This window comes from Bufo gargarizans, chromosome 1 (assembly GCF_014858855.1).
Source record: "Bufo gargarizans isolate SCDJY-AF-19 chromosome 1, ASM1485885v1, whole genome shotgun sequence".
NCBI classification, from domain to species: domain Eukaryota; kingdom Metazoa; phylum Chordata; class Amphibia; order Anura; family Bufonidae; genus Bufo; species Bufo gargarizans.
In genome coordinates this window covers 747,226,309-747,236,344 of record NC_058080.1, presented here as the reverse complement: position 1 = coordinate 747,236,344, position 10,036 = coordinate 747,226,309, and the positions used below count along the sequence as shown (strand labels likewise).

At 48.0% G+C, this 10,036-nt stretch overlaps 1 protein-coding gene across 1 annotated transcript in view; it reads right to left on the bottom strand.

Annotated features, from left to right (window-relative positions):
* LOC122925022 (zinc finger protein OZF-like) overlaps nt 1–10,036 on the bottom strand; it is a 338,508-nt gene that overhangs the window by 251,021 nt on the left and 77,451 nt on the right. The window lies entirely within an intron of this gene.

Sequence of the window (10,036 nt, the reverse complement as noted above, 5' to 3'; positions counted from 1 at the left end):
TTATACTTCTTCCTGGAGTATGTGTGCATGCTGATCTTGTTCTCCTGTCTGCGGCAAAGTTAAGTGTTGAACATTTATCTGTTATTTTCTGTTTGCTGGATCCCAGGTGACCCTGACTCCCTCCGTATCTTGTGTAGGGAGCCGGTGGTTATGTCCCCTCACTATTGTAGGGTGCTCAGGGGTTATATAGTCAAGGTACGTGGATATGCAAACTTCCACCATTCGGATCTTTGCATAGGCTGAGCAGCCAGGGAAAGTGCCAGGTCTTCTGCAGGGGTCTCCCTTTGGTTCCTTAGCTTTTGGATCCAGCGAGTCATTTATGCATGTTGCTTTGCCTTGTTTCCTGTACACCGTCCGTGACATTATAAGCCGCCAAAACCGTCTCAAGCATGGATCCGCTTCCAGGGTCTTTCATTGGAGGTAGCTGATCTCCGTAAGACTTTTTCTCAGCTTCAAGTGACCGGTTCAGCTTGCGTTCATGGAGTTTGTTCTGAGCCTAAGATCTCGCTCCCGGATACGTTCTCCGGGGGTAGTGAGAATTTTGTGCGTTTTAGAGAGGCTTGCAAACTCCATTTTCGCCTTCTTCCTAATTCCTCTGGTGATGAGGAACGGAGGGTGGGGATCATTATATCGCTGCTCAGAGGTAACGCTCAGTCCTGGGCCTTTTCGCTGCCGGAGGGGGCACGGCCTCTCCGTTCAGTGGATGAATTCTTTTTAGCCCTGGGTCAGATATATGATGATCCGGATCGTATTGTTCTGGCTGAGTCTAGACTACGTCTATTATGCCAGGGTAAACAATCCGCAGAAATATACTGCTCAGAATTTCGGAGATGGGCAGTTGATACTGGTTGGAATGATGCTGCACTCCGAAGTCAATTTTGCCATGGTCTTTCAGAGGGATTGAAAGATGCATTTGCCTTTCATGAGAGGCCTATTTCTTTGGACTCTGCTATGTCTCAGGCCGTTCGTATTGACAGGCGTCTTAGAGAGAGAGGAGAGATGTCCCCTTCCTGTCATACTCAGTCCCAGGACAGTGCAGCGGTCCCATTCTGTGCGCAGGGGTCTCAGTCGCCGTCAGCCCCTTCTGAGCAGGAGCCCATGCAGCTGGGGTTGATTGCTTTTGACAATAGAAGATTCAGCTTGCATGGGAGGGTTTGTTTTTGTTGTGGAGGTATAAATCATTTGGCAAATATTTGTCCCTCTAGGAGATTCAGGCAGTTTTCTGGGAGTAATAAAGAAACAAACAAGAAAAAATCTTTTAAAAATGTTCCGTCTGTTACTATTGGCAGGGTTGAGGCGGAAATTGAAGGTTTTCCGTTTGCTTGTAGTTCCCGTTTTGTCCTGCCGGCTAGGGTGGCGCTAGAGAGCAAGAACATTTTTTGTGAGATTTTTGTGGATAGTGGAGCAGCGGTCAATCTCATTGATAATCAATTTGCGATAACTCATGGTTTCCAGGTGCGCACTTTGGGAAAGGATATTCCTGTTTTTGCTATCGATTCCGCTCCACTTTCTCAGAAATCATTAAAGGGCATAGTTCACAATATCCGTTTAATTGTGAGTGATGCTCATGTTGAGGATGTGTCATGTTTCGTCCTTAGCGGTTTGCCTACCCCTCTAGGTGTTGGGGCTGCCCTGGCTCACTAAGCATAACCCCACCATTGATTGGCAAGCGAGGCAAATAAATGGTTGGAGTGACTTTTGCAGAGAGAATTGCCTCATGACATCTGTTTCTGAGGTTGCTACTAAGACTGTACCATCTTTTCTCTCTGAATTTTCGGATGTCTTCTCTGAGAGTGGAGTTCAGGATTTGCCCCCGCACAGGGAGTACGATTGCCCTATTAATCTCATCCCAGACGCCTAAGCTGCCTAAATCTCGTTTATACAATCTTTCCCAACCTGAGAGGATCGCTATGCGTGCTTATATCTCTGAGAGTCTGAGAAAAGGACACATACGACCCTCGAAGTCACCTGTTGCCGCTGTTTTTTCTTTGTTAAGAAAAAAGATGGTTCTTTAAGACCTTGTCTGGATTTCAGGGAGCTGAACAGTATCACAATTCGTGACCCTTATCCGCTTCCTCTGATCCCGGACCTGTTTAACCAGGTTGTTGGGGCTAAAGTCTTTTCCAAATTAGATCTAAGAGGGGCATACAACCTGGTCAGGGTCAGAGAAGGGGACGAATGGAAGACGGCCTTCAATACCCCTGAGGGCCATTTTGAAAATTTGGTTATGCCTTTTGGTTTGATGAATGCCCCAGCCGTTTTTCAGCATTTCGTGAACAGCATTTTTTATCATTTGATGGGAAAATTTGTATTGGTGTATTTGGATGACATTTTGATTTTTTCTCCCGATTTCAAAACTCATAAGGAACATTTACGTCAGGTCTTGCTCATCCTGCGGGAGAATAAATTATATGCGAAAAATGTGTGTTTGCGGTTCCAGAAATTCAATTTCTGGGGTTTCTTCTCTCCGCTTCTGGTTTTCGCATGGACCCCGAGAAGGTCCGCGCTGTGCTTGAGTGGGAGCTTCCTGAGAATCAGAAGGCGCTGATGCGTTTTTTGGGCTTTGCCAATTATTACAGGAAGTTCATTTTGAATTATTCCTCTGTTGTTAAACCACTCACTGATATGACCAGAAAGGGGGTAGATTTTTCTTCTTGGTCAGTAGAGGCGCGTAAGGCTTTTTCTGATATCAAGGAGAGTTTTGCTTCCGCTCCCATCTTGGTGCAACCTGATGTTTCTTTACCCTTCATAGTTGAGGTTGATGCTTCTGAGGTGGGTGTGGGGGCGGTCTTGTCTCAGGGTTCCTCTGCTGCCAATTGGCGACCGTGTGCCTTTTTCTTAAGAAAACTCTCCTCCGCAGAGAGAAATTACGATGTGGGAGATAGGGAATTGTTGGCCATCAAGTTGGCTTTTGAGGAATGGCGCCATTGGCTAAAGGGAGCCAGACACCCTATTACCGTATTTACTGACCATAAAAATCTGGCCTACTTGGAGTCAGCCAAGCGTCTGAACCCGAGACAGGCCAGATGGTCTTTGTTCTTTTCTAGGTTTAATTTTGTTGTCACGTTCCGCCCTGGAGTTAAGAATGTGAAGGCAGATGCCCTGTCACGTTGTTTTCCGAGAGGCGGGAATTTTGAAGACCCGGGTCCCATTTTGGCTGAAGGTGTGGTGGTCTCTGCTCTTTTTCCTGAATTGGAGGCAGAGGTGCAGGCAGCCCAGTCAGAGGCTCCTGATCTTTGTCCTCCTGGGAGGTTGTTTGTGCCTCTCGCTTTAAGACACAAGATTTTTAAAGAACACCACGATACGGTCCTTGCTCGGCACCCGGGGGTAAGAGCCACACTGGATCTCATCGCTCAGGAGATTCTGGTGGCCTGCGCTTCGTAAGTCGGTTGAGGGTTTTGTGGCAGCCTGCAAGACTTGCGCTCGTGCCAAAGTCCCTCATTCACGGCCATCAGGTCCTCTCCTTCCCTTACCCATTCCTTCCCGTCCTTGGACACATCTGTCCATGGACTTCATAACGGACCTGCCTCGTTCCTCGGGGAAGACTGTGATTCTGGTGGTGGTGGACCGTTTTAGCAAAATGGTGCATTTCATCCCTTTTCCTGGTTTGCCCAATGCTAAGACGCTGGCGCAGGCATTTATTGATCACATTGTCAAATTGCACGGTATTCCTTCAGACATAGTCTCTGATAGGGGCACGCAGTTTGTTTCCAGATTCTGGAAGGCTTTCTGTTCTCGCTTGGGGGTTCGGTTGTCATTCTCTTCTGCTTTCCATCCGCAGTCGAATGGCCATGGTGCATGCTGATCTTGTTCTCCTGTCTGCGGCAAAGTTAAGTGTTGAACATTTATCTGTTATTTTCTGTTTGCTGGATCCCAGGTGACCCTGACTCCCTCCATATCTTGTGTAGGGAGCCGGTGGTCGTGTCCCCTCACTATTGTAGGGTGCTCAGGGGTTATATAGTCAAGGTACGTGGATATGCAAACTTCCACCATTCGGATCTTTGCATAGGCTGAGCAGCCAGGGAAAGTGCCAGGTCTTCTGCAGGGGTCTCCCTTTGGTTCCTTAGCTTTTGGATCCAGCGAGTCATTTATGCATGTTGCTTTGCCTTGTTTCCTGTACACCGTCCGTGACAGGGAGGGGAGGAGCTCTCGGGGCAAGGAGACGTTTAGCGCTTCTGATTTTGACATGTTTACTTTAAAGTTCGTCCAGTTGCCGAAACGTGAGAGTTCGCGGAGTAGGGATGGGAGTGTGATGCGCGGGTTAGTTATGTATAATAAAAGATCATCCGCAAAGGCGGCGGCGCACTTGTGCTCCTTCTTACCTATCGTGACTTCGGTGATATCCGGGTTCTCACGGATAGAAGCGAGAAGGTGCTCCATCACTATGACATATAGAAGAGGGGACAGCTGGCAGCCTTGGCGCGTGCCATTGCGAATGAGAAAAGGGTTGGAAAGTGTGACGTTTATCTTAACACGGGCGGATGGGTGCTGATATAAACTAAAGATTTTCCCCAGAAAATCCGGGCCAATCCCTAGTCCCAAGAGGGTAGATCGGATCGCCTGCCAGGAGACGCGGTCGAAAGCTTTTTCCGCATCGAGGGACAAGATTATGAGAGGGGTATTGGTCATTTTTGCATGGTGGATTATAGCTAGAGTCCTGAGGGTATTGTCGCTCGCTTCCCTCCCAGGGATAAAACCCACCTGGTCTGGGTGTATCAGGTGAGGCAAGAACACATTTAAATGGTTAGCGAGGAGCTTGGAAAATAACTTAAGGTCCACGTTCAACAAGGAAATGGGTCGATAGCTGGGGCAGAGGTGTGGATCTTTGTCAGGCTTGGGAATAACCGTGATATGGGCCATGGTCGTTTGCGTCGGAAAGGGGCACCCAGCAGAAACATTGTTGAAGACCTTTGACAGAAAAGCAGTGAGAGAGGCCGAAAGAGATTTGTAAAAACTAGCCGTGAATCCGTCGGGACCTGGGCTCTTGCCACTCGGCATAGACTTAATCGCCTCATGCAGCTCCATCTCTGTGAAAGGGGTCTCCAAGCTGGCACTTTGTTCAGCTGACAATTTGGGGCCACGAGAAGAGGAGCTGAGATACGGGTCGCTCGCCACATCATGAGGGTCAGGGAGGTTGTATAGCTGGGAATAGAACGACTGAAAGGAAGAGGCAATTTCCTCATTAGTGTGCACCATTCGGCCCGTGGAGTCTTTAACGGCCGAAACGTGGGAGGCAGCAATATGACCCCTGAGAGCTCTCGCAAGTAGGCGTCCGCATTTGTTACCGTATTCATAAAATTTGATACCGCAGGTCTGGACCATCCATTTGTAAGACGCTTACAGAAGGCGACGCGCGTCCATGCGTGCGTTCTGAAGGTCACCAAAGACAGATTGAGAAAGGGCTCGCTTGTGAAGGAGCTCTAAGGATGCAACCTTCTGCAGGGCATTCTTCAGGGAGATGGCCTTTTCTTTTTTAAGGCGGGTGCCATGCCTAATGAGAGTCCCACGAAGGACACATTTTAAGGCCAGCCATTGCATAGGAAGAGGGGTTTGGTCTGAGGAATGATCGGAAAGGAAGTTGGACACAGTGGTGTGGAGGTCAGCAGCGCACACTGTGTCCAGCAGAAGGGACTCATTTAAACGCAAGGTCCATTCAGTCCTAGCCATGAAGGGAAGCACTAGGGAGCAAAAAAACGGGGCGTGATAGGATATTGCCAATGGATGTGGAGACCAACCAGGAAAGGGCGGATTGCTGGACTAAGACATAGTCTATCCTGCTATATGAGGAGTGGGTGGCGGAAAAAAAGGTATAGTCTCTATCTGCCGGATAGTGAATATGCCATGGATCGCACAATTGTAATTGGTACAATGCCCTTTTAACCCGCTTAATGGCAGCGTAGGAGAGGGATGCTTTACCTGAGGAGTTTACGAGCGTGGGGTCAAGGGTAAGATTAAGATCGCTGCAGAATACTAGGGTACCACGGATCAAGGGCGTGACTCTATCCATTAAATCTACTATGAAGGGGAGCATAGGCATTGAGGATTGTAAATTCCCGAACACTGATGAGGAGTGTGAGGATCAGGTATCGCGCCCCAGGGTCGGCTATGCATCCGAGCACCTGGTGAGCCAATGATTTGTGGAATCGCTATGGCAACCCCTTTGGATTTATTCTCAGAATTGTTCGCGAGGTGCCAGGACGTGTAGTGCCTGTGGCAGATAGTAGGGGCCTTACCTTCCTCAAAGTGAGTTTCCTGGATGCACACAATCTGCGCCCTTTGACGGTGGAAGTGATAAAGGATTTGGTATCTCTTCTCGGGCGTGTTGAGGCCCTTGGCGTTGAGTGACGCTATCTTGAGCGATGTCATGTCTAAACCAAAGGGAGAAGACACAAGGGACAGGGGGCGAGTAGACGAACACAAGAGGGGGAGAGAGAGAAGAAGGAGAGAGGAACGAGAAGAAAAATAAGAGACACAAGTAGATAACTACCCGGATCAAACAGATCCAAAGAGACAATCGCTGGGGAATAATCAGCCCCCAGAGGGTGTCTCAAACTACTTGGGGAAGGTGAAAACCAGGAATGAGCGGGCCTACTGCGGCCCTGGCAGATAACGGAACACAGATGTGATAGTAGCCATGCCTACTGCCAAGGGGGTACTAAACAAAACAAAAAAACAGCAGCAAGGCATCTCAGTAGTGGCGGAGTAAGAGTCTCAAGCGAAACCACAGGTCCGGCTTCAGGAACCGAAGTCCGCGAAACTTGGGATCTGCCAGCACGGGTTGAAGAGCGGCGTCTTCTCCGTCCAGAGGGGGGTCGGTAAAGCTGTCATCGGCAATCTGGGCAGAAGCTGACAGGAACGGGCGAGTCGGACCTTGCCGGGTCGATGTAGGTTGTAGCACAGAGGGCCAGGGGCCCAACTCGACCATTGGGAGATCCAGAAGGTGGAGGAACTCAGGAAGGTCCGCAGGCTTGCGGAGCGTCGTGGCTTAGCCTTTAAGACCCGCGTAGAGGGAGAGCGCAGAAATGGGGCGGACTACAGGTACCAGAAATCAGACACTCAGCACTAACCGTTCACCTTCTACAGCACAGACACCTGGTCCTGAGCTGCAGCATGTGATCCTCCACATGTCCATGGTCTAGCTATTCATTTTTTGATGTGCCTTGTTTTTCTCTACTCCTGTCATGGTGCGGTGTGGGTGGGAAACTCCACACCGAGCACAGGAGAGAAGGGGAGACAGGAACTACTCCTGGAAACTAGGTCAAAAGATCACCTCCTATAGCAACCCTAATGCAAGTCCTGACTATCAGTATGAACAGACTTCGATGATAGGAAAGTTCATACAACAGAACCTAGGGCCCTAATTCACCCTATAGGACCCTGGTAATAGTGCCAGGACTTGAGATGACCTGTTCCTCCACCAGAAGCATGAAAATGAGTCTCCCTCAGGTCTAGATACAAAAGACAGGGAAATACAACAAACAAAATACAAAAGGGGAAGACGACACTTAACTTCAAATGAAGCAAAGGAATCGCTAGGAGCTCAACCGAGATCCAATAAACAGCTAGGCCAGAGCCAAGAAACTGAAGCTATAAACCGCACCCCCAAGAGGGAGAAGCAGAAATAAATAGGAAAGGCTAAATGACCACACAAGCACACCTGAAGCAAGGTGTGTGGCCATCACCAAAACAACATAGACACAAATTGATCCACAAGGAACGTATCAGATCAGACCATGTGTTGCCAGTCTTCCTGATCTCCTGGCACTTGTCACAGGAACGTTCGTGACAACTCCTGTGAGTATCATAAATTAGTTTTTTGCTGTCCGATTGTCTGCGCTGCTTCACTGTCTCTGCTCCCTGATTTATATAGGAGCTGAGGACACATAATGTGTAGAAGCCGTACCACAATCCAAACGAGAAGCAGTGTTTGGCAGCACAGAGGAGTGAATGAGGAGCCGTATAGGATCTAATCTGCTTGTGGATCCTAGAGGAGCAGCACCGTCTGTTTCTCTTGCTTTTTGCATCTGGTGTGAATTGAACTCACTTCACAAGGGACCTTCTATAGCGGCTGTGCTTGGTATCATGTTCAGCACATTCACGTCTATGGGGCTGAGCTGAGCCTAGGCCACTTGATCAATGAAGGTGACGTCACATGGCCCAGGAAAAGCACAGAGAAGGGCACAGCACTCATAGGAGCCCCGGTGCCTTCTCAAACAGCTGATCGGCAGAGGGTCTGGTTGTCAGACCCCCACCGATCTGATACTGATGATCTATCCACAGGATAGGTAATCAGTTATATTATCTCAGAAGAACCCTTTAAATATACGGTATATTGTGAGTTGGATGGCGCCCACTCGCAAGCGCAGCAGGTGCTACATCCGCTAAATGCTTTCTGTTTTAAATAGCAGACACCGAGGGCTAATGTATGCAATTGACAATAACGTCAGTCACACTCTTTTAACTTTCAGTCCTCAGATGGCATGGTCAAATGTGACTACAACATCTGGGAGCTTAAAAACCTAGTGGGGATCGGGGTACCCAAATTGTGCTCGATCCTTCTGAATAATTTGAGGATGCTGCAGCTATGTTCCCAAGAAGACCCTGCCTGAAACTCTGCTAGACTCTGCGAGGGATGAGAATCCATTTTGTATAAACATATCCTCCATCTTGTGCTTAGGTGGAAAATTACTAACCCAGTTGTGAGGGATAAGGGGGGGGGGGGGTTCTGTTAATAAGCCAAAAGTTCTGAGCTAACAAGTTCAACATAGCAGGTTCCTTGCTCCCTTATCTGAGTTTGATGTTCCTTCTGACTTAGGCCCCTTTCACACGGGCGAGATTTCCGCACGGGTGCAATGCGTGAGGTGAACGCATTGCACCCGCACTGAATCCGGACCCATTTATTTCTATGGGGCTGTGCAGATGAGCGGTGATTTTAACGCATCACTTATGAATTGCGTGAAAATCACAGCATGCTCCTCTTTGTGCGTTTTTCACGCAACGCAGGCCCCATAGAAGTGAATGGGGCGGCGTGAAAATCGCAAGCATCCGCAGGCAAGTGCGGTGCGATTTTCACACACGGTTGCTAGGAGACGATCGGGATGGAGACCCGATCATTATTATTTTCCCTTATAACATGGTTATAAGGGAAAATAATAGCATTCTTAATACAGAATGCATAGTACAATAGGGCTGAAGGGTTAAAAAAATATAAAAAATAATTTAACTCACCTTAATCCACTTGTTCGTGCAGCCGGCATCTCTTCTGTCTTCATCTTTGCTGTGCAGGAAAAGGACCTGTGGTGACGTCACTACGCTCATCACATGGTCCATCTCATGATCCATCACCATGGTAAAGATCATGTGATGGACCATGTGATGAGCACAGTGACGTCATCAAAGGTGAGTTAAATTATTATTATTATTTTTTAACCCCTCCAGCCCTATTGTACTATGCATTCTGTATTAAGAATGCTATTATTTTCCCTTATAACCATGTTATAAGGGAAAATAATACAATCTTCACAACACCTAACCTAAACCCGAACTTCTGTGAAGAAGTCCGGGTTCGGGTCTGGGTACCAAACATGCAGATTTTTCTCACGCGTGTGCAAAACGCATTACAATGTTTTGCACTGGCGCAGAAAAATCATGCATTTTCCCGCAACGCACCCGCATCTTCCGGGCCAAAAACATGAAATCACTGGTTTCAAATTTCCATACCCCCTTGGTGGTGTGCAAACTTATCTGTATAAAGATGTATATGTATGTGGAATAAAGTAGAGATAATATGATTCAGCAGTGTGCCTATGTCAGCTATCTGAGCGCTCATAAAACTTCAATTGGAATCCCGACAATCATAGAGGTAGGGGGTTTTGCCCCAACAAAACTTGGCGCCTCAACGAGGGGCTCCACTAAAGGACACTTCATTGATCTAACGACAACTTGGATAATCCAGACTGGGGCATACAGATATTAAAAAGAAGAGCTGCAAGGTAAGAGACTATCTAACATCATATCTGTGCCTCCCTGACTGGTT